This window comes from Scyliorhinus canicula, chromosome 21 (genome assembly GCF_902713615.1).
Source record: "Scyliorhinus canicula chromosome 21, sScyCan1.1, whole genome shotgun sequence".
Taxonomy (NCBI): domain Eukaryota; kingdom Metazoa; phylum Chordata; class Chondrichthyes; order Carcharhiniformes; family Scyliorhinidae; genus Scyliorhinus; species Scyliorhinus canicula.
In genome coordinates, this window is record NC_052166.1 from 50,992,844 (window position 1) to 51,018,361 (window position 25,518).

Below are 25,518 nucleotides of genomic sequence, written 5' to 3' on the forward strand. Positions count from 1 at the left end.
TTTGCCTATTTTTTTTCATAATCTTTATTATTATAAGTAGGCTTACATTAACACTGTAGTTACTGTAAAAAGCCCCTAGATGCTAAATTCTGGTGCCTGTTCAGGTACACAGAGGGGGAATTCAGAATATCCAAATGACCTATCAGCACGTCTTTCGGGACTTGTGGGAGGAAACTGGAGCACCCGGAGGAAACCCACGCAGACATGGGGAGAACGTGCAGACTCCGCCCAGACAGTGACCCAAGCCGGGAATTGACCCTGGGGCTGTGAAGCAACAGTGCTTTAAATTGTAAGGTTTATAGTTCCTTGGTGAACTACACTCCCCAGGATGCAGCTCGATTGAGCCTCGCTCAAAGGTTTTGGGTGGAATCCCGCCTCTTGTCAATGGTCGGGGAAGGGAGGAGCCAATCCTGGGGCCAGGCCCATGCTATTGGTGTGGCGAGGTTGTCAATCAGCCAATCTACCTGCACTTCCTGTTGTCAAGTTGTGGGAGGGTAGACGGGCCAGCTGGAGCTTGTGTCAAGTGTCTGCGAGAGAGAGGGAGAGAGATGCACTCAACCCTGCCATGTTGAGCAATGGATCGCAGAGCACCATTGCGTTGGTAGCACCGGCAAGCAACAGAGGCTGCGAGAGATTATTGCAGGCGCTCACTTTTGCCCAGGAAATAATATAGAGACTAGCCGAGGAGCAATTTCATTTTTTTATTTTGCTCGGCGGAATGCGAAAGGTGCCCGAGACGGGATATTCAGTGGAATGACAGAGTGCGGTGACACCAGAGGGAGCGGTGAGTTCCAGCAGCACTGCTCCTGGTCTTACAAAATAAAAGGGTGGGAAGAGGAAGGTAGAGAAACATTATTGCACGGGGCTGCATTGCATTGGAATTGTGCCCACTGCGTGACATACCTGGACCCTTGATTTATTCTCTCTCTATATATATAACCCTCATCCAAAGGTTGTTTATTCACAAAGAGTACAGCAATTATGCTGCGTTTATTGTAATAGGGACATGGCATGAGTACTCCGCTGTAATGTGACACTGTCAGCAATACAAAGGTTGCCTTTTACTCCAGTGTTTTCTCCTTGCAGATAATGTGACGAGGTGATGCGGTGTGTGTGTGTATGGCATCAGAGAAGCCGAAGGCTAGACCTGAGCCTCTCTGGGTGGAAGGAACTCTGGACTTTAATGACAACCCCGGTTCTAATGGCTATTTGAATGTACAGTGTCCTCCACACCACCACCACCACCTTGGGGACTGTGATTTTTTTTTGGGGCGTGGGGGGAAGAATAGTGTTTTAAAAATTGCTGGTGTGACAAAAGTTGGCTTCTTTTTATTCAAGCAAAATAAGCTCTTTGCCAATCGAAATCGAGCACTTGTGTTACCGCGTTTCAGCTGGGCAGTCATTTACCTTGCATCTTTTTCTTAAGTTATTAATCGTTTGCACACAACGAGCGTAAAGGACCTCGGTGAGTTTTTTTTCTCCTGTGTGTGAGCCGCACGCCTGGCCCTAGCGAATGTAAAAGTAACATAGACATCAACTCACGCCCATTGTACTGGAGAACATGTGGTCATTTCAGTGTTATTAACCAACCAGCCCCAGCACCTCCCCATAAATGAATCGCTAAGACCTGTCTGCATTTTTTTTATTGAACGGGAGTATTATGAACCCCCTTCATTCCGATGACAATGAGCTTAACGTGCAGTTCATTCTTTTCCCTCTCCATTCAAGAACGACCTATGTGGTTTGTTGTCTTTTTTCCCCCGAAAAATAAACATTCGCAGTTCATTTCTCCAGAATGGTAGATGGTGTTCTAATGAGAAACGCCCCTCCGGCTTTTTTTTCGCAGTTTTTTTTTGCGGGACGCGTGATTATATTTCGGCAACATTTGGGTGAAATGAATACACCTGCTGTTTTTGTTGCTGCATCTTGCGACCCCTCCCCTCCCCTCCAGTGGTGTTGCTGAGGCAGTTTTCTTCCCTGTGCTGGAGTGTGATACTCCATCCACAGCCAGAGAGGACAGACCTATTTCATCTTTCCATCTGTCCAGTCCAATGGCCATTTCAAACGGGTTAAGTGGGTGGGTGACCCTAATCCTGGCTCGCCGCGATCATCAGCAATGACCAATGCTGGGAAGATTCATTCCAGAACAATTAATGTCTTTCTTTTTGCTCTTTTTACTTTTCAAATTTTAAACCTTGCATATTGTGGGTTCTAATCTGTGAAAAGTGTACATGCTGGAACCAGGGAGTTAACCATGATCAGAAAAAACTCGACATAAATTCAGCTTTTGGAATGAATATTTAAATACAATGGTTGAATTTTGATCTGTCCAGTCGAAATGCTTTCCTATTTAAGGGAAGATTGAATGACGCGAACGAGGAAGGGTGTTTTAATTAAAAAAAACCCCTGCAATTTATTTTAAAACGGTGTGGCTATTTTCAGCAGAATAGTTTCATTGCTGCACAAAATAAGCGTCTTCTAGATGTGACTCCAAAGAAAACGAGAGGGTGCAGTCAAAGAACTAGAATTTGTTGATTTTCAGAGTGAAACGGGTGATTTTGTTTTTAGTAGAAAGCAATTGAGCTGTATCTGCGTTGGAAGAATAATATAGGCCACAATTCTTCATGTTTTTTTTCAATGACGAGGAAACCAATTCGGTTTTAGTCTAACAAAGAAAGAGATGAAGTAGTAAAGGATTGAACATGTGGGTGGGAGCAGGGAGTATCTGAAACAATGTAGAGCCTGAAAACTCATAGAACTTTATGGACAAACGTTGGCGCCTTTTAATATTTTTGTTTATATTTCCTGATATTTTCTGCAGCTGATCATGAAGGTAAGATGGTCTGGCCAATGGGGCACAGTGAGGTGAGGAGTGCAGGGACAGTGTGGGAAAAGATTGCTTCCCATACAGTTTTCTTCCCTTTCAGATGAGTCAACAGAATCTGATTGTGGGTGACACCCAAGAAGTAGACTAGGTGTAGGCCCTTGAGCCCTTCCTGGCTTTCTGCTATTCAACACGATCGTGCCTGACCTTTCGCCTCAACTCCACTTTCCTGCAATACATCCATATCCCTCGGTGTACAAAATACAACTATCAATTTGTCTTGACTATACACCAGGAATGAGCATCTGTCTCTCTGGGGTAGAGAATTCCAGAGATTCACCACCTCAAAATGGCTGCTGACTCCTTCCGAGACGGTGACCCCATGTTGGAGATTCTGCATCCAGGGGCAGCAACCTCCCAGCATTGACCCTGCTCAATCACTTCAATAATTTTATGTTTCAATGCAACATCAATTGTAAATGATATTGAGACTTGCACAACTCCATATTGTGACTAACATACTGTTGGGCTGGGTCAGATGTTTCGTGGATGAGCTAAGAGGCCTTTGTGCAACTAAAGCTAGGCAAAATTTGAATTTAATAATTTCTACCTAGGTCAGATTGGCAAGAAGTATAAGGGATATGGCAGTGCTGTGCAGGGCTTGCTCTGTGGTGAGAATATCTCTATCTCACCACACACTGATATCTATTTAATTAGACCATGCAAAATTGACTTAAACAAGTACCGCTGAAGCATTATTTACTTGTTGCGTACTTTGCATTCAGCATTCCTAATATATAAGCACGTAAATGCCATCCTGTGGTAATGTAGTGACAAAAGAGCAAAGATGCTGAGGTTTCGCAGTGTTTTGCACACACCTTTAATCACACTTGGGTATTCCAATCTACTGGGAATATAAAACATATGTAGATGACTACAAGCATCAACAGTTATTAAGATGTTTAACAGTTATTAAGGTGTTTAATTTGATGTAAATAACTGTGACATGGGCAACCACTAGAGAAACCCTTTGGACCTGATGTATTACCTCGGATTGCGGATGAGTTAATGGACAGAACACGGGGACTAGGAATAAACAGGTCACTTTTGAGTTGGTAGGTTGCAAGGTGGAGTGCCCAAATGACCTGTACTTAGACCCAGTTATTTACTATTGACACCATGGCTTGGAAAAGGGGACTGCGTAGTGTGTCCAAGATTCTGATTATACAAGGCTTCTTGCGAAATTAAACTGTGACCTAAGATGGACAGAGGCTGAAAAGAGATAAAGGGAAGTTCAGTAGATGGTCAACGTGCAGCAAAGTGAGGCAATGAGAAATTATCCACTTTGGGAGGAAGGGTATTCTTTAAAAGGCGAGAGACAAATTAATGTTGGTGTGCAGAGTGATTTGGATGTACATAACCCAATTGCAGTCGAGATGCAGATACAGGAAGCATTTGGAAGACTATTTGTATGTTGATCTTTATCACAAGGGGGTTGGAGTAAAAGAGTAAGTCTCGTAATTATATAGGGTATTGAGGACCATAAGACATAGGAGCAGAATTAGGCCACTTGGCCCATCAAGTCTGCTCCGCCATTCAATCATATCTGATATTTTCTCATCCCCATTCTCCTGCCTTCTCCCCATAACCCCTGATCCCCTTATTACTCACAAACCTATCTACCTCTGTCTTAAAGACACTCCGTGAATTGGCATCCACCGCCTTCAGTGGCAATGTTCCACAGATTCACCATCCTCTGGCTGAAGAAATTCCTCCTCATCTCTGTTTTAAAGGAATTGTCTCTTTAGTCTGAGATTGTGTCCTCTGCTTCTAGTTTTTCCTACAAGTGGAAACATCCTCTCCATGTCTACTCTATCCAGGCCTCTCAGTATCTTGTAAGTTTCAATATGGTCCCCTCTCATCCCTCTAAACGCCAACCAGTACAGACCCAGAGACCTCAAACGTTCCTCATACGACAAGTTCTTCACTCCAGGGATCATTCTTATGAACCTCCTCTGGACCCTTTCCAAGGCCAGCACATCCTTCCTTAGATATGGGGCCCAAAACTGCTCACAATACTCCAAATGGGGTCTGACCAGAGCCTTATACAGCCTCAGACATACATCCCTGGCCTTGTATTCTAGTTCTCTTGACATGAATGCTAACATTGCATTTGCCTTCTTAACTGCTGACTGAACCTGGACATTAACCTAAAGAGAATTGTGAATAAGGACTCCCAAGTCTCTTTGTGCTTCTGCTTTCCGAAGCATTTCCCCATTTAGAAAATAGTCTATGCCTAAATTCCTCCTTCCAAAGTGCATAACCTCACACTTTCCAACATTGTATTTCATTTGCCACTTCATTGCCCATTGTCCTAGCTTGTCTAAGTCCTTCTGCAGCCCCCTTGCTTCCTCAATACTGGCCCTCTACAGATTTTTGTATCATCTGCAAACTCCGCAACAGTGCCTTCAGTACCTTCTTCCAGATCATTAATGTGTTTTGTAAAAAGTTGTGGTCCCAGCATAGACCCCTGAGGCACACCAGTAGTCACCGGCTGCCATCCTGAAAAAGGTCCCTTTATCCCCAATCTCTGCCTTGTGCCAGTCAGCCAATCCTCTATCCATGCCAGGATCTTACCCTGAACACCATGAGCTCTTAATGTATTTAACAGTCTCCTATGTGACACCTTGTCAAAGGCCTTCTGGAAATCTAAATAAATCACATCCACTGGTTCTCCTTTGTCTAACTTGCTTGTTAACTCCTCAAAGAGCTCCCACAGATTTGTCAGACATGACCAATCATATCAGAAGTGCTGCTCATAGCTTCCGACTTCCTTCTGAAAGGATATATCTGCCTGAGAGGAGGTGCCATGAAGATTTACTAAATTGATTCCTGGGATAAGAGGGTCAACTGATGAGAAAAGATTGAGTAGAATAGGCCTTGGGGATGATCTCATTGAAAGGTGTACAATTCTTAGAGGACTTGACAGGGTCGATGTTGATGGGATGCTTCCTCTGTATAGAGAGTCCAAAATTCTGGTGTTTTGTCTCAAGTCCATTTGGGATGAGAAGAAATGTCTTCATCCAGAGGGTTGTGAATCTTTGAAACTCTCTATCCTCCTGAGGTGACTCAGTCATATATTCAAGGCTGAATCGGAGCTTTGCATACTTAAAAAATAAAAAAATAAAATAAAAAATGATTTGGGACAAGGCAGGAAAATGGGAGTGGATGTGGACATTTTGCCATTATCTTATTGGACGACAGACCGAAGGGCCATATGTAGATATGCCCGCAATGAATTGTCTGGTGTTCTTATATCAATATTTTTTCACCTAGAGGTTGAAAGGCAAAATGAATAATTGAGAACTGAACATCCTGTGTAATGAGACAGGATTGATTCATGATCTCATAGTTAGGGATCCTCTCGGAAGGAGCAATCACAATATGGTGGAATTTAAAATACAGATGGAGGGTGAGAAAGTAAAATCAAATACTAGTGTTTTGTGTTTAAACAAAGGAGATTACAAGGGGATGAGAGAAGAACTAGCTAAGGTAGACTGGGAGCAAAGACTTTATGGTGGAACAGTGGAGAACCTTCCAAGCGATTTTTCACAGTGCTTAGCAAAGGTTTATACCAACAAAAAGGAAGGACGGTAGAAAGAAGGAAAATCGACCGTGGATATCTAAGGAAATAAGGGAGAGTATCAAATTGAAGGAAAAAGCATATAAAGTGGCAAAGATTGCTGGGAGATTAGAGGACTGGAAAATCTTTAGGGAGCAACAGAAAGCTACTAAAAAAGCTATAAAGAAGAGTAAGATAGAGTATGAGAGTAAACTTGCTCAGAATATAAAAACAGACAGTAAAAGTTTTTACAAATATAGTAAACAAAAAAGAGTGGCTAAGGTAAATATTGGTCCTTTAGAGGATGAGAAGGGAGTTTTAATAATGGGAAATGAGGAAATGGCTGAGGAACTGAACAGGTTTTTTGGGTCGGTCTTCACAGTGGAAGACGCAAATAACATGCCAGCGACTGATAGAAATGAGGCTATGACAGGTGAGGACCTTGAGAGGATTGTTATCACTAAGGAGGTAGTGATGGGCAAGCTAATGGGGCTAAAGGTAGACAAGTCTCCTGGCCCTGATGGAATGCATCCCAGAGTGCTAAAAGAGATGGCTAGGGAAATTGCAGATGCACTAGTGATAATTTACCGAAATTCACTAGACTCTGGGGTGGTCCCGGTGGATTGGAAATTAGCAAACATGACACCACTGTTTAAAAAAAGGAGGTAGGCAGAAAGCAGGAAATTATAGGCCAGTGAGCTTAACTTTGGTAGTAGGGAAGATGCTGGAATCTATCATCAAGGAAGAAATAGCGAGACATCTGGATAGAAATTGTCCCATTGGGCAGACGCAGCATGGGTTCATAAAGGGCAGGTCATGCCTAACTAATTTAGTGGAATTTTTTGAGGACATTACCAGTGCAGTAGATAACGGGGAGCCAATGGATGTGGTATATCTGGATTTCCAGAAAGCCTTTGACAAGGTGCCACACAAAAGGTTGCTGCATAAGATAAAGATGCATGGCATTAAGGGTAAAGTAGTAGCATGGATAGAGGATTGGTTAATTAATAGAAAGCAAAGAGTGGGGATTAATGGGTGTTTCTCTGGTTGGCAATCAGTAGCTAGTGGTGTCCCTCAGGGATCCGTGTTGGGCCAACAATTGTTCACAATTTACATAGATGATTTGGAGTTGGGGACCAAGGGCAATGTGTCCAAGTTTGCAGATGACACTAAGATGAGTGGTAAAGCGAAAAGTGCAGAGGATACTGGAAGTCTGCAGAGGGATTTGGATAGGTTACGTGAATGGGCTAGGGTCTGGCAGATGGAATACAATGTTGACAAATGTGAGGTTATCCATTTTGGTAGGAATAACAGCAAACGGGATTATTATTTAAACGATAAAATATTAAAGCATGCCGCTGTGCAGAGGGACTTGGGTGTGCTAGTGCATGAGTCACAGAAGGTTGGTTTACAGGTGCAACAGGTGATTAAGAAGGCAAATGGAATTTTGTCCTTCATTGCTAGAGGGATGGAGTTTAAGACTAGGGAGGTTATGTTGCAATTGTATAAGGTGTTACTGAGGCCACACCTGGAGTATTGTGTTCAGTTTTGGTCTCCTTACTTGAGAAAGGACGTACTGGCACTGGAGGGTGTGCAGAGGAGATTCACTAGGTTAATCCCAGAGCTGAAGGGGTTGGATTATGAGGAGAGGTTGAGTAGACTGGGACTGTACTCGTTGGAATTTAGAAGGATGAGGGGTATCTTATAGAAACATTTAAAATTATGAAGGGAATAGATAGGATAGATGCGGGCAGGTTGTTTCCACTGGCGGGTGAAAGCAGAACTAGGGGACATAGCCTCAAAAAAAGGGGAAGTGGATTTAGGACTGAGTTTAGGAGGAACTTCTTCACCCAAAGGGTTGTGAATCTATGGAATTCCTTACCCAGTGAAGCAGTTGGGGCTCCTTCATTACATGTTTTTAAGGTAAAGATAGTTTTTTGAAGAATAAAGGGATTAAGGTTTATGGTGTTCGGGCCGGAAAGTGGAGCTGAGTCCACAAAAGATCAGCCATGATCTCATTGAATGGTGGAGCAGGCTCGAGGGGCCAGATGGCCTACTCCTGCTCCTAGTTCTTGTGTTCTTATTTATGTTAATACCTTTAGAGCGACTAATATAATTTTGAAGCAAAATATGTTTGCTTGTTGCAGGAATTGAGCTTGCTTACCTCCCCTTCAGTGGTGATGCTGCATTAAGTTTGATCAGTTAAAATAGGGACAGATATTGATGTTGAATATTTGAGGCTGAAATATGTGAATTGCTAAACACCTTGTGTCTTATACTGGGTCAATTGATAATCAACATTGTGAAATGGCAGCCTTTTGTAGGTGTATTATTCAAAAGGCATCTGCATAGAGTTAGTTTCAGGGTCTAGTTCTTTCTATTGGGAGGTTTTGCCTTGAATTAACTCAGTGGCAGGATTCTTTTTATCTTTCATCTCTCCTTTCGTAGAAGGCATTGATTGGGATGCACTTCCACAGGCACCTGCCATCCGTCAGTATTGTTTTATCAGCATCAACTGAGTGTCAGTGGGCAGTTTGAGCCGCAGTCAATATCCGTATACACGGTGCAAATCGTTTGCATATCGAGCAACTCGTTCACTTCCTAAGTAGGCGTCATTAGACGGTGTATGAGAATGGTGATCCAGGCTGCTTTTAAAAACAAACCTAATCTAACCTCGCATAATCACACAAAAGTTAAACTATCAGTGAAGCAGAATGAGAATGTTCCAAATGACTACTCGCCTGGCTTCCTATTTTGCTTTGCTATTTTGCAAACTTTGGTTTCAAAAGTTGGCTTGTGATAAATTAAGCCTGCACGTATTTATTTTGAGATGTTAGTTTATCTGATAATGACCACTTCACAAGAAGTGGTGGATTTCTTTCCCTTCTTGTTCTGTATTTATTTGAAATATGCTTTTTATAAAATTTCTAAAAGTACATTCCATAACAGTTCAAATTTGACATTGCATAAAGTGCAGTACAGTCAATGTTTTTCAATATGTGATACTCTGAGGTGCCTCACTACACTTACAGCTATTTACAATGTGTCCAGTCCTTAAACGATTGGCTAGATGTTTGACCTTTTTGAGAAGAAATTATTCTACATGTGGGCTCCTCATCTTGAAAGTCGCCGCTACAGCATATGAATAGAAATCTCTCTCTCGTAACTATTCATCCTGTGGGATATGGACCTATTTATTCAAGTTGAAGGAAAATTTGTATTGCACCTCCGGTTTGCTGAGGGGTCTGGTGGCCTTTTGTAGAAGGTCATTGTAGCCAACATGTTGCTGACACAACTAACTGCTGATTTGCAGTTCAGTCATTGCAGCTCACTGCATTTTCCTGAGACAACGTGCTTGTAAATTTGTGGCTTCTTGAATTATTTTCTGCAGGAGCACCTTTTTGTTGAAGGACAGATGCTTACTCGGGAGCTTTTTTATAAACTTATGGAGATGTAGAGGGATCTGTTTCTTTTTAAAAAAAAAAGTATTTTGCAACATTAAGAAAGTCTCTTTCTTGCCGACGAAGAGCCGAAAGGACTCCACGTTATTGCCAGACCTGCTGAGCTTTTCCAGCATCCTCTGTTCTTTTCAGTTTGATAGTATTTTGCTTGTTTTATAAATATATATTTTACTGGCAGCATGGTGGCACAGTGGTTAGCACTGCTGCCTCACGGCGCCGAGGTCCCAGGTTAGATCCCGGCTGTTGATCACTGTCCGTGTAGAGTTTGCACATTCTCCCCGTGTTTGCGTGGGTTTCGCCCTCTCAATCCAAAGATCTGCAGGCTAGGTGGATAGGCCACCATTAAATTGCCCCTTAATTGGAAAAAATGAATTGGGTGCTCTAAATTTTTTTAAGAATTAAAAAAAAATAATATTTTACTGGACTACTGCTGCCTGTCCAGATTGCCAATCTGAATAGCTTATTTGAATAAGGTTGTGATGTACCATCAATTCGACTCGAGACACATTTAGGATCCGAACTGTGGCTTTAATCAGCTAGTTGTTAGCCCGGTGGTCGACTACAGAGAATGACCGACCGCCGGGAACTCTGGGTACTTATACCCCGCCTCAGAGGCGGGGCCTACTTACCTCTTGACCAATCGGAGAGCAGTCACATGACTAGTCACAACCAAACGGATGAGACACATGACCAGCCAGTGCTCTGCACCAATGGCAGTACTCCTATCCATACCACCACAGGTTGCCAAATTGGTTCTAATTGGGTAATATTCTGAAGTACACCTGCACCTGAGTCCACTCTGGCTCATTTCATGTCCGGCTCTTGCCAGCTGTGCAAAAGAGTACGCAGTGTATCAAAAATAATGAAGAAACATAAATAGACTCCAGTGTAAATTAAACTAAAGTCTCATGTCAGCCTATAGCAGGATCTGGATAAAACCTAGACCTTACTGACAAGTGGAAGGTAATATTTGCAGCACATAAATATTGGGCAGTAACAATCTCCAACAAGGAAAGACCCAATCAGCCGCCTCTGACATCCAATAGCACTGTTCATCATGACCAGGCAGAATTGCGCCATCAAATAGATAAGTTACGAGAGCACATGCAGGTATCCTACAAAGAGAGACTTCACTGCTGTCGCGTCTCCCCAACTCCCCTACAAGGAGTTGAAGAAAGGTAAATTTTTCTGTAGTTTAAATACTGGTTGTAAATTTTAACAAGGCATAATTTGAAGAAGAACTACATAAATGACTGCTGGAGATTCTTGGCTTCCGAGTTGAGAGATTCTCCGATCCCCAATGGTGAAATCGCGTTCGGCGACGAGGCGGAGAATCTGTCTTGACGCCGAATCGGGGGCGGCTTTGGTTTTTTTGGGGGCGGATTCTACGCCCTCTGAAAAGCGGCGTACTCGTATGCGGAGTATGCCACGCCACGTATCCACGACCTCAGACCATTGCCTGAGGCCTGCCGTGTGATGCTCCATCCCCGAGCGGCCAAGTTCCCGACGGCGTGGGACTCTCATGGACTCACCATTATGAACTGGGCGTGGCGGCTGCGCACTCAGTCCAGCGCCGCCACAGTCGGGGGAGGGCCGATCCGCGGGCAAGGGGAGCTTCAATTGGGGCTGGAGGCACTGTGGGGGGGAGGCGGTCATATTTTATCTTCTCCAACTGCAGGAAGTCGTACAAGTCACCCAACCAAGCCGCTACCCCTGGTACTTTTTTATACCCCGATAACCCGCCAAACCACCCCAGCAGGCCCATAATCCTTCCCATGCTCTCCAGTGGATCTGAAACATACAACAACAGGTCATCGGCATAGAGCAATGCTCCCTCTGTCCCTTCATAAGCCCCTGCCCCTCCGCCGACCCACTGAGAGCCATCGCCAACGGCTCTATGGCCAGCGCAAACAATAACGGCGACAGCAGCGCCACTGCCTCGTACCCCTGTGTACGTCAAAGCTCCGCAAACTCCTATTATTCATCCTTACACTCACCTTTGTCACATACAGCAACTGTTCCCATGTCACAAATCTCGGCCCAAACCTTCCCAAAACCTCGAACAAGTACCGCCACTCCTCCAGATCAAATGCCTTCTCCACGTCCATGGACGCCACCACCTCCAGTACCAGAGCCCCTGACTGATTCATCTCTACATTAAATAGCTGTCTTATATTACTCGCGAGCGGCCTGCCCTTCATGAAGACTGTTTGATCTTGTGCATCCACCCTCCCCACCAACAACTTAGCCAATAGTTTTACATCCGTGTTCAATAGTGATATGGGCCTATACGACCCACGTTCCACCTGGTCCTTCCCCTTTTTCGGAATCAGCGTGATTACTGCCTGCGTCATCGTCTCCGGCAACTCTCCCTTCTCCAGCGCTTCATTAAACGCCCCCAACAGATGTGGTGCCAGATCCGTCGCAAGTTCCTTATAAAATTTGAGGGTAAAAATAGCGTGTGAAATCAGCGTGGCGAGAATGAATTAGTGCAGGATGAATGTGCAATCTTACTTTCAATATGCCATTGTGCCAGTGTGTCAAAGATGGGTGGATAAAAATAACATTCAGGGAAAAGGAAAATGGTCTTTTTTACCTCCACATTTACAGTCTGGAGGTAATTCGTAAATGGTAGAATGCCATAACTTAATTTTGCAATTCTTCTGTACAAACATTTTGTGTTATTGATTGTATTGAACATTTGGCTGAAGATGTATTTTTATAAAAAGAGAAATTGGAGGAGGTGGCATGATATCTTCCCCCTCCTTCCACCCCACACACGCGCACGAACGCGCACACACACACACACACACACACACACACTGTTTTATCTGTGAATATTGGCAGTGTTTCATTGCTTGGACTCCTGCACTGCCTTTTGCTAACCCTCGTTTTGCATCCTGCTTTATTTTGTAGAAGCCGAGATGTGACCAGTTGTACCACTTGGTTTGCATGGGACGAAGTGATGCAAATCTCTTCTTTTCCCCCCCCCCCCCCCCCCCCCCCCCCACCTCGAGGCCTCTTTTTTTTTTACCCAGATAAGTCTGCTCATCGACAGCTCGTGTGGCCAGGATTTTTTCCTCCAAGTTTATCTTTGAACATTACCTAACAAGTGCTACCACAGTGCATATCATTACACCATGTGATGTGATTTTGCATGCTTAAATTCTTAACTCTGCCATTTCCACATATGCTTGCAATCAATTTCTCAAAGTTACGAACTTGGGGAAGCATTCCATTTAAAAAAACAAACACACAGTAGAGTTGTTGCAAAAAAAAATAGCCTATATATTGCTAAATGGAGGGGGTGGTATCTCTTAAGCAGGTTTCCCAGGCAGAAAAAAACTGAGGACCTTTTGGAGCAATCCAGCTGTTGTATCTGCAACACAAAGATTAATTATCAGTAAAAGCAAATAATAAGTTGCTCTATGTCTTAAAAGAGGCTCACTAAAGGATCGAATAAAAGAGCTTGATCAGTGGGTTTCATTTCATGTCGACCTCCAGATTAAACATTTCGCAAGGCACTTTTGCAACCGAGCAGTTTTGCACAAGGCTGGTTTGTAATTGGAAGCTTTGCAGATTTGAGGGCAACTGTCTCCAGAGCACTGTTAAAACTGGTTTCATACTTGTCAGCGTTTCGTACCAAAAAATTTCGAACAGTGTGAATGGATGAGGGTTTTAGAGAGTATAGACGTGTGATTTACCAGTAGTCATGAGGAGATTCCGATAGCGATAGGATCAGAAACTGAAACACAATCCAGGAAGAAGGAATAAAGACCTGTTTGTTATAATGTGACATCCTGTTTGGCATGTGGTTATGAATTATTAATTTTTCGAGCATTATTAATTCTGTACTTTCCTCCAGAGACATTAATGTAAATTGATAACTGAGTTACCTTTTCAAATGAGTAAAATGTCACAGATCCTTGAACTGCCTGGAAGAATAATATGACCTGCTAGCAAATCTTTCAACATGTAACCAGCAATAGACGGTATTTCCAGAGCCCAAACTCCTGCCTTTAAAAATCAGTCAGCAAATATTGATTGGCTGTTTCAGCCACTGGGGTAAGGGCCTAAACCAATGGGACCTGGATTCTAAAATCTGCTGAGATTAAAGGAGTGAATGAAGACTCTGGTTGGATGTGAGGATCCCATCTGAAATGAATTTGGGCAGTCTCAGTTAGTTCTGAGTCCAATTACAAATCTGACATTAACTTGGCAATAATCAGTAACCTCATTAGGTACAGGCGAGAGGCGGGAAAATAAATGACGTGGGTGGGTGATCCTGCCAATGTAAAATTCCCGAAAAAGGATTTTAAAAAACAGTTGCAAAAGCAGTAGTGGTTTAACAAAACAATGATTGTCAGAAAGGCAAGTAGTGACTAATGGGATCCAAAACAAATAATACCAATCAGTGGTCAGCTGAGTAAATAATTCTGTTTATGAATTGTTTTGTCTATGCGAGTTAGAAAACTTGATTAAGCAAGAACACACATTGTTCTTCAGCAGGCACCCTGTGCTATATTATCAAGCAATTATATATTTTAAAACGTTCCAAACGTGTACACCTTTTTATATGTCCAGATCCTGCAGCACTGATACTTACGAAGCAACAATGATTTATAAAGCACCTCCGGAAAAAAGAGTGCTACCAACTAAATTTGAAACCGAGCTGAGGTGATGTTAGGACAGATGACGAAAAATGTGGCCAAAGAGCTAAGCTTTAAATAATGTTTGAGGGAGGAAAGGTTAAAGAGGCGGAGAGCCTTGGGGCCTAGTAGCTGAAGGCACAGCCGGCACTGGGAGAGCAATTTAATTCTGGGATGTGCAAAGTCCAGATTTTAGCGAGCGCTATTCACCTACACACTCTCAAACTGCAGAGCCTGAACAGAGACTTGTACACAATCTGGCACTTAAAGAAATGCTTTCTGAAAAAGTTTCCAGAAATCATTCCCCTTTTAAAAGTGTCCAATTTCTTGACGGGAACTTAAAAAAAAAATTGCAGGAGCCTGGAAGTTATTTTTCATCCACAAAATTCTAAGATAACAAGTTAGTGTAATGCATTTAGATTAACAATTAGAATTTGAGTAACTACTACACGCAAATGTGTTTGAGCCTGGTTGAACTTAAATTTATTTTTAATGTGCTATTGCCACACAGAGATTTCTTGGAAAAGGGAGATTTTTTTTTCATATCTCGGGGGTTTAAAAAAAAACACCTTCTGGACATGGTACAAGAATCAGAAAATGCTATCCTCTTGTTCAACACTAAGTTGTTCAACCAGTGAGATTCTGTCAACCATTAAGTGATGTTCATGCAGTTAGAGATTGGCAGTGGTTATGTACTTGTGCATAATACTGTTTATGGAATTTAATGTTCGTGTGATTCCTCTGAGTAACTCACCCTGGTATTAAAAAAAAAACCCTGCAGTGTCTCATGGTTTGTTCCTTCAACAAATTACCTCTGAATGACCAGCTGTTTTTTGCTGCTGTTCGTAAAAGATGAAGCATTTTTGGCCAGATAACGCCCTGCACCTCCTTGAATAGAGCCGCGGGGTCACTTGTCTTTACATGGGTAAAGGCTCAGTTTATTATTTCACATTGAGCAGAGACACTGTAGCACTGCCTCAATACTGAGCTGGAATAAGATGCGTGCTGAAGCCGTAGAATCAATATTTGAATCACCGTGTTTCTGATGCTGCTGCAACAGTGCTGCCAACTCACTACCGACACGTTTGGATGCTGTGATGGCGAAACTGTATTTACATTCGATGAGTTGGGTGAAATTTATCTTTGTGCTCTTCTGTGTGGAGAATTCCGAGGGTTTTTGCTGCCTTACTGAACAGTGCCAACTATTCCCACAAATTGCTGAATGGATTTAATAAGGATTTAATTTTGTGCATTACTTGCAAATTGCAGTGCGGAACGTGGTTACTTGACCATTGGGCCCTGTATCATGGAGCTGTGGAATCATGACGGGCTGGTTTAGCTCACTGGGCTAAATCGCTGGCTTTGAAAGCAGACCAAGGCAGGCCAGCAGCATGGTTCGATTCCCGTACCAGCCTCCCCGGACAGGTGCCGGAATGTGGTGACTAGGGGCTTTTCACAGTAACTTCATTGAAGCCTACTCGTGACAATAAGCGATTTTCATGAGGGCACAGGATGCCTCTTGGCCCATGAGTCCATGCTCAGTTGTTATGAACGAACGAGAATGACCAATCGGAAAAGACTCCAATTTTCCTTGTATTCCAATAGCCGCACCATCGTACTTGACACTCCTTCCCGCTCCCAATGAACTCAATTTCCCTCCTTGCCAAGACCCTCACAGCCATGCAATCTCCTGGAAGAGGCAAAAAAAATTAATTGGCGCCTAAAATTAGGGGAACAATCTGTGATCTGCTTCTCTGACTCCCTTGCAATCATATGGATGAAGAATTGCTATAAATATTGGCTACTCTAGCTAGCAATTGGTTGCTTTTCCCCAGAAAAATCCCATTAACCAGCTTCGTTCCCAAATCTTATTACATTCCTTTCTTGAATTCTTCCCAGTTCCATTCTAAATCTGGTTACCTTTTTGGCCTCAATAGCCACTTCTGATAAAAAAAAATCTGCATTCCAATGATCCTTTGAGTACACTAATACTAATTTCCAACTTCATTCGTTTTAATGCTAATCCTGAGTGTGTGTCCTTGCTATTTGCTAAACAGCAGAAACAGTTGTTCATTGTTTATGCTTTCAAAGTCTTTTGTAATTTTGAAAATGTCTGCTTTATTCCCCTTCTGCTTTGGTTTCATCCCTTCCACTGTAAATAAAAGACACTTCCTTTTCTCACGTTATAACCTCATTTCTGCCATTATAGTACATGTTTACTTCATGGTTTCCATTTGACTGCGAATGGAACAGAACTGGACAAAATGCTGCTTAACTTGTGGTCAATCCAATGTTCAACATCCTTGTTTATATATTCGGTACCTCTATATCTATGTAAAACGGCACAGTGGTTAGCACTGCTGCTTCACAGCTCCAGGGAACTGGATTTAGTTCCGGCCTAGGGTGATTGTGTGGAGTTTGCACTTTCTCCCTGTGTCTGCGTGGGTTTCCTCCGGGTGCTTAAAGTTTCCTCCCACAGTCCAAAGATGTGCAGGTTAGGTGGATTGGCCATGCTAAATTGCCCTTTGTGTCTGAAAGGTTAGGTGGGCGTACTGCGTTAGGGGGAATGGGGTGGAGGCATGAGCTAAATGGGATGCTCTTTCCAAGGGCCGGTGCAGACTCAATGGGCCAAATGGCCACCTTCTGCACTGTAAATTATATGATTCTATGATTCCTTTGAGGACTTATAAAAAGAGTTACTAAGCAAAGCATATTCTCAAGTTGTTGGAAGAGAGGGTGAGTGGAAGCACTTGCATAGATAGGAGAGACAAATGCTAAATATGACTTGTTTTCTCCAGTGACTAAACAATAAATGCTTTACTTGCTTGTCTGTCTACGTGTTTTGAAAAGCCACTTCACGCCTATTGAGCTGGACAAGCCTTTTGAAATCTGTGAAAGGAGGAAGATAAAAGGCCAGAGACACTTTAATACATGAAAGCTCCGGGGATATTGGGTTGTTGATGGAAACGTTGAGTACTTTCACCGAGGCTGAGGAGTTGGAAATGTTGACAGATAAATGCCACCTTGTTTGTAAATTGACCCACTGGTGTGGCATGTTGTCTACTTTGTATTAATATTTGAAGGTGCATCAGAGGTTTAACAAGAACGCCATTTGTCTCATCGGTATTCTTTCACGGCCATGTATTATAAAAAATATTCTTACAATATCTTTGCTGCTTTCCTAACTTAACCCGATTTCTCATTCTTGGTCATTTCAAACTCCATCTGAATTCATCATACAATATTGCTTCAGAATTCACTGACCTCATATCTACTCTTAATCTTACCCCTCTCCCCACCCCCATAAACCTCCCAATCTACATTCCTTCAACCTGGCCATCTCTCATGGCTTCACTTGTCTCATTGTATTAACCATAGGCACAACCGGATTGCTCCACACCTATGTTCCCTTTTCACCACCCAGCCCCGCATCATTCTGTCTGCTCCTCGAGTGATCTCCCTCCATTCACTTCGAACTGAAATTGCCTTGCCTTATGTCCTCCATTCACTATGGCAATTCTGCAGCTACCAATCTGCTTGACCACACCGTGACCTCTGCCTTTCATATCCTCATCCTGTTAAAACCATTGCTCCTCCTTCTCACCCTGACTCTTCCTTTTTAGAATGGAGCCTACACTCTGAATGTATACTTGGCTCTGTGGATAACATCTCTTTGGTTACTGTGTGAACACACAAACTGCTTCACACTTTCTAAATCCATGTAACTATGTAAAAATAGAAATTGTTACAAAATTGTACAAAATCCAGTTTAGCAGCATTGAAGGTGGGATCATTCAACATCCTCATCGTTTGGAGATGTTGATTGTAATATCCCACACTGAACCAATGGAGTGGGTTTGTTGGCCTTCCCCCGTGCCCTTAAGGAGTACGAGCTCGAGTGATCCCAATTAACCTAGAAAAGGTTGGCCACATAGGAAAACAGTAGGTTTGCTCCAGGGGGCTGGATGCGGGATTCTGGGGGTGACGATGGGTGGGGATTGAGTGGTTTGGGGACCTAATCGTTGGGGGCAGTTTTCCGAGCTTGGAGGGGTTGGTGGAGGAATTTGAGCTGGCCAGCGGGAATGGGTTCCGGTATTTATGGGTGAGGGATTTTGTTAGGAAGCGGGTGCCGACCTTTTTCCCCACCTGCCGCTCCTGGGGCTACAGGATAAGGTAGTGTCAGAAACAGGGGTGGTGAGGGCAGAGTGTTGAAAATTTAGAAGGAGCTAATGGATTGGGAGGGAGCCCTGATAGGGGTAGTGAAGTAGGAAGAAGAGCTGGGGAGGTTGTTGAAGGCGAGGCTATGGGAGGAGGCTTTGAGGAGGGTGGACCCGTCCTCCTCTTGTGTGAGGCTTAGCCTTATCCAGTTCAAGGTGGTCCACAGGGCACACATGACTGTGGCCAGGATGTGATTGAAGGGGTGGAGGATAGATGTGGGCGGTACACGGGTGGGCCAGCGAATCATGTCCACATGTTTTGGGCCTATCTGTAGCTGGGGTGATTCAGGCGGGGGTTTGCTGATGTAATATCAGAGGACTTGATGGTGAAGGTGGTCATGAGTCCAGAAATGGCGATCTTTGGAGTGCGAGAAGATCCAGTAGTCCAGGGGGCGAGAGAGGCCGACATCTTGATTTGCCTCCCTGGTAGCTCAGAGACGGATTTTATTGGAATGGCGGGACTCGGGGCCACCGAAAACAGGGGTTTGGGTAAGTGACCTAGCAGAGTTCCTCAGACCGGAGAGGACAAAGATTGCCTTGAGAGGGTCTGTGGAGGGGTTTGCCCAGAGATGGCAGCCGTTCATCGACGACTTTAAAAATTGTTATGATGTTGGTGGGGGGAGTTAACAAGGAGGTGGAGAGCAGGAGGCAGGACGGGACAATGGGGTGTTGGATATTTATTCTCTTTGGTTATTTGCATTCTTGTTTGCTTGCTTTTTTTTATGGTTGTGTTTGATGTATGCCTCAATAAAAATATTTTTTAAAAAGAGCAGAACCCAGTAGGAATCTGCCGGGTAGTGTACATATTGTTTGTGGAAATAAAACTTTGTTTTCTTATTTTACTTGGTGTGGACTCCCCGTGCCCTTCCTAAATTTGTGAACTCTTTCCACCAAATCTTAAGATGTTTGATTCTGTGAAGATTGTCAGGTGAAGGTTCTGTCTATCGGGCAATTGGTCTCGACTTCCTATTAATCATGAGAAACAATTGCTGGACAGAGTCCTGTTGAACAATAATCTAACATTTAAAACTAATGTTGGTGAAGGGAGTCAGTATTGAAGTATAAGATTTCAGCCCTACAGAGGAAGGATATACAATTGGCTTCAAAGGCTTAAGAGTTAAGGAACAGAAAGGAGCTGATGCACTGTTGGGTGTTCACTAAAGACCCTCGAATAGTAGGTAGGTTAAGTGAGTGGACAAAGATTTGGCAGGAAGAGTAGCAAATTAGATTATTTAACTGGAGGCAGTACACAGGAATCTGCGTGTTCATGTACATGGATAACAATGTTAGCATGCAAATGCAACAAATAATTAGGAAGGCAAATAGAATGTTGGAGTTTATGGAATATAGAAGTTGCAAAGTCTTGCTACAACTCTAGAGCATTGGTGAGATCACATTTAGAGTTTGTGTACAGTTTTGGTTGTCCTACTTGAGGCTTGATATACTTTGGATACAATTCAGGGAAGGTTTACTCGGCGAATGCTGAGTAGGTTGGGCCTACTGTACTCCTTGGAATTTAGAGGGGGAGGTGGTGTTACTGTGCTATTGTCACTACTAATCCAGTGACTGAGGGCAGTTCTCTGGGGGCCACAGGTTGAATCCCACTATGACTTCAATCCATAAAAATCTGGAATTAAATCATGGAACTAATTTCAATTATCATAACCCATCTAATAACCTTTACAGGAGGAAATCTGCCATCCAAAATTAGGAGACTTGTCTCACAGAAAAGTCTAGCAACAGCTTGACATAGTCATACTCACGGAATATATCCCAGGCACCAACATAATAGGTATGCCAAAAGCAACATACTTACAAATGAGGTGTCAACCCGGTGAAGGTATAATGTTTTCACCATGCAATAGACAGGCAATTCCACAACCAACTGATCAGATCTGTGATCTGCAGTCCTGCCACATCCAGTCGAGAATGGTGGTGGATAATTAAAACAACTCGCTGGAGGAGGAAGATGCACAAATATCCCCATCCTTAATGATGGGGGAACCCAGCATATCAGCGGCAAGTGGATGATCTCTGTTGGCCTCTTCCAGAGATTCCCAGCATCACAGATGCCAGCCTTCAGCCAATTCAATTCGCTCCGCATTATATCAAGAAACTGCTAAATGCACTACACGCTGCAAAGGCAATTAGCCCCGACAAAATTTCGGTAATAGAACAGCTGACTAGTGCTCCAGAACGTGCCATGCCACTAGCCAAGCTGTTCCAGTTCAACTGCAGCACCAGTATCTCCCCAGCAATGTCTAAAATTACCCAGGTATGTCCTGTAGACACAAAGCAAGACACCATCCAACCCAGCCAATTACTGCCCCATCAGTCTACTCTTGATCATCAGTAACGTGATGGAAGTGGTCACCAACAGTGCTATCATGCAGCTCTTACTCAGCAATAACCTGCTCACTGGTACTCGATTTGTGTTCAGCCAGGGTCAGTCAGCTCCTGACCTCTCTACAGCCTTAGCTCAAACATGGACAAAAGAGCTGAACTCTGAGGTGAGGTGAGAGTGCCTGCCCTTGACATCCAGGCATCATTTGACCGAGTGTGGCATTAAAGAAAACTCGGAGTCAATGCGAATTGAGGAAAACTCTCCTAGTTGTAGTCATACTTGACGTAAAGCAAAGATGGTTGTGGTGGTTGGAGGTCAATTATCTCTGCTCCAGGACATTACTGCACGAGTTGCTCGGGGTAGTATCCCAGGCCTAAACCATCTTCAGCTGCTTCATCAATGTCCTGCATTCGAGCAGAAGGTTTGAAGTGGGATGTTCTCTGACAGCACATGCATAATGTTCAGCAGCATTTGCAGTGACTGAAGCAAATCATGTAAAAATGCAGCAAGACCTGCAAAATGTCCAGGCTTGGGCTGACAAGTGGCAAATAACATTGTTCGGCAGTCTTGTGGCACAAATGACCATCGCCAGCAAGAGAAGTACTAACCATTGCCCCTTGACATTCAATAGCATTACCATCGCTGAATCCCCCACTTTCAACATCCTGAGTGTTACCATTGTCACAAGGCTGAACTGGACTAGCCATATTAATACTGTGGTTACAAGAGCAGGTCAGAGGTCAGGAATCCTGCAGCGAGTAACTCTCTTCCTGACTCCTCAAACCCTGTCCAAGATCGATAAGACAATGAGGTGTGTGATGGGATACTCCAATTGCCTGGATGAGTGCAGCTCGAACACTTTGAAGCTCAGCACCATTTCAGGACAAAGCAGCCCTGCTTGATTGCTACCCCTTCCACAAATATTCATTCCCTCCACCACCGGCAGCGTGTGCACCATCTACAAGATGCACACTGCAGGAACTCACAAAGGCTCATTAGACAGCACCTTCCAAACCCCCAGCCGCTACCATCTGGAAGGACAAGAGCAACAGATACATGGCAATACCAGCACCTGGCAGTTACTCTCCAAGCCACTCACCATCCTGACTTGGAAAGGTATCCCTGTTCCTTCACTGCCGCTGGGTCAAAATCCTGGAGCTCCCTCCTCTAATAGCACACCACATGGACTACAATGGTTCAAGCAGGCAACTCATCACCACCTTTCAAAGGAAATTGGGGATGGGCAATAAATGCTGGCCAAGCCGGTGAAGCCCACTGTGGTAGTCGGTATTAGAGGTATTACGGTACCTCTGAATATGCTGTAAGACCATTGGTGTGGGAGGTACCTGAGATTGCTGTTCCATTGGTTAAGCCTGCCTGCTGGTTCCGCCCAGTAAGGTGGAGTCTAAGAGTCTGTGTCTCCCCAGCAGCTGCCTTCTGTACCTGCACTGCTGGGGGAAACATCTAGTCCAATAAAGCCTTCAATTGTCTCCGATCTCGTTTCTGGAGTTATTGATTGTGCATCACCCACACCCCGTGAATTTAACAAAAAAAAATGGAAAGTTGACTATTTTTGAAGCTTAAACGTTTCTGAGGGAGCTTGATGTTGTAGATTCTAAAAGGATGTTTCCTGCCATGGGGGGGGGGGGGGGAATCTAAAACCAGGAGGCATAGTTCCAAAATGAGGGTCTACCATTTCAGATGGAGCTGAGGAGCAATCTCTTCTGCGGATCATTGGTCTTTGGACAGTAGTGGATGCTGAGTCTTTGACTATATTCAAGGCTGAGTTTGAAAAATCTTGGATCGCCGAGGAAATGGAATGAGGGTCGGAAAGTAGAGTGGGGGCTGCAATAATTAGCCATGATCTATTGAATGGTGGAGTAGGTTTGATGGGTCTCTTGCATCAATTCATTTTATAAAATAAACTATTGGGGTACGTTCATACCGTAAAGGCAGTGATATTTGCCGCGTTTCACTTGGTTGATGCTGAAGAGTCTGTGTTAATGCAGTTAGACTCAACTCCACCAACACCGTCGTCACCCGTTGAGGAGGGTCTTTAGATCGCCACTTTGGCCTTTCTGTGACCATGTCCCATATCCGAGGGGTTCGATTTAGACTTGCTACCCGTCAAAGATGTAAGTTTTTTTTTGAATAAAAAGTTTAGGTGGAACAGCAGCCCAGAAAGAATTGGTGATCTTTATTCCTTTTACATCTTTAGAGTGGCCTTTTTATGAACCCATAACAGGAGTGAGTTCTCTCCGCTCAGATGTAGGAAGTACACGACCATGCGGATAAGTTGGACAGAAGTGCCTTTATTTGCACACCAGGCTTAGTGGTTTGCCTGTATTGCTGGAGGGTGAAAGCTCCATCAGCAATTTCAGACGTGGAACTTGCCTCATCATGTCTGTGCTGGTGCGAGCTGGCGCTTCTGTGCTTTGTTCCCAGATCGCCTCCTTCCAGGTTCAATCTGATTTCCACAAGTTTCCTGGGCAACAATGAAACAAAACAAAATGTCAATGTTGCAAGACATTTGCAGATAAGAATGAAGTTTGGCAGTAAAAAGGGTGCTTGCTATCCCCTCTGCGGCTGAAATGTTTGTGAAATGTTGGCAGTTAAATTACAGTTTGGAAACAAGGCGTGCAAACAGAATTTGCATATCTACAAAAATAGACGAATGTCGACCTCAATGGCTAGCATTGCTCATCAGAATTTATGCAGCGAGATTTAATTATTCTAATTCCCTTGTGTGCTGTAAAAGTACAACTATTTAAATACTGAGTGTTACTCCCTGAGGGAAGAGATGAAAATATTTCTGCTGTACAGGTTGCAACACAATAATCGCTCTCACAGCTTCTTCAATGGTTGCATGAACACCGTCCTTTGTGCTTGTTAATTATCTCCAATTTTCCCTTCAATTTAAGTACCTACCGTACATGGAATTGAAGTTTTTAGTGGTGAAGCGAAAATCCATTAACGCATTTTTAAAAATTTACAAATGCCTTTGTTTTAATTTCCTCGTTCAAATAATTTCTAAGGTGAGCAGAAGTGTGAATGCAGACACTGCCGCTGTTCCTAATCTCAAAGGGGAACTGGTTCTGGCTGTTCTTCATTAAGCATCCGAGATGTAACATATCTCAACAGTCGTGGCCTAGTTTTACTGAGACATTGATCCATGATGCAAAGCTACCAGTCAGCAATTTCATAGTTAAGTCACTGGTACGTGATGGATGGTTTTTGAATTTGCTTCCTTTGGCTGTTTTCTTTTTTAATAGGAATATGGGTGTTTGTGGTAGTCACCACTGATGTGTATATGTAGGATGTCGGTGTAGGTGTTTTGTGGTAAGGCCCTGCACTAGGGTACGAGGGTAGTTCCGTGCTTACTGGGCAGAGCCAGCAGGCAGAGTATAAATATGTGTGCTCCCAGTACAGCAGCCACTTCGCCAGCTGCTGCAGGAGGCCACACATCTTAGTGTAATAAAGCCTCGATTGCATCCAACTCGCGTCTTTGTGTAATTGATCGTGCGTCAATTTATTACACTAAGTTTTCAGAAGATGGACTTCCGCATCAAGCTGGATCACCTGCAGCTGGATCCGCAATCCGACCACGCCAAAAAGGACTTTTAGCATTGGCTAGCCTGTTTCAAAGCATACATCGGATCTGCGCCTGATGAAATTTCAGAAGATTCAGACCTTCTACACGCGGCTGAGTTCCAACGTTTTTCCCACTTATCCAGGACACGCCGACCTACGTGGAAGCCATGGCGCTACTGAAGGAAAACTACGCTCAGCGGACTAACAGGCTCTATGCCAGGCACATCCTCTCCACTCGTCAGCCTCCTGGTGAGTCAGTGGAAGATTTCTGGCGTGCCCTGATTCCCCTAGTTAGAGACTGTGATTGTCAGGCTGTCACAGCCACGGAACACTCAAACTTGCTCATGAGAGACGCTTTTGTCACAGGGATAGGGTTCGATTACATCCAACAGTGCCTCTTAGAAGGGGCCACGCTCGACCTCGCGCAGACAAAAAAGCTAGTGCTCTCGTTTACGGTCGCTTCGCGCAACATCCAGGCCAACACCCCAGCCGCGCGGCCCACACCTCCGCATCGTGGACCTCACCAGTGACCAACCCCCCCCCCCCCCTTCCAGCCAACCCCACGCCTGTGCGCTTGGCAGCCAACCAACCACGGGGATTGCAAATGTTACTTCTGTGGGCAGCCTAAACACCCCCAACAGCGCTGCCCGGCCTGGAGCGCCCTTTGCAAGACCTGTGGCAAAAAGGGACACTTTGCTGCGGTGTGCCAGGCCCGCGCAGTCGCTGCTGTTGTTCTGACTCCCCCCACGTGCGACCAGTGGGCGCTGCCATCTTCCCCTCTGACCACTTGCGACCACTGGGCGCCAACAT

General features: G+C 44.1%; 1 protein-coding gene across 1 annotated transcript in view; it reads left to right on the forward strand.

The window, feature by feature from the left end:
• Window positions 1-487: 487 nt before the first annotated feature.
• Window positions 488-25,518, forward strand: part of ralgps1 (Ral GEF with PH domain and SH3 binding motif 1) — a 723,987-nt gene continuing 698,956 nt past the window's right edge. Inside the window, exon 1 of the mRNA XM_038781972.1 lies at window positions 488-784. The gene's annotated coding sequence lies outside the window, so the exon portion shown is untranslated. The remainder of the gene's footprint in view (window positions 785-25,518) is intronic.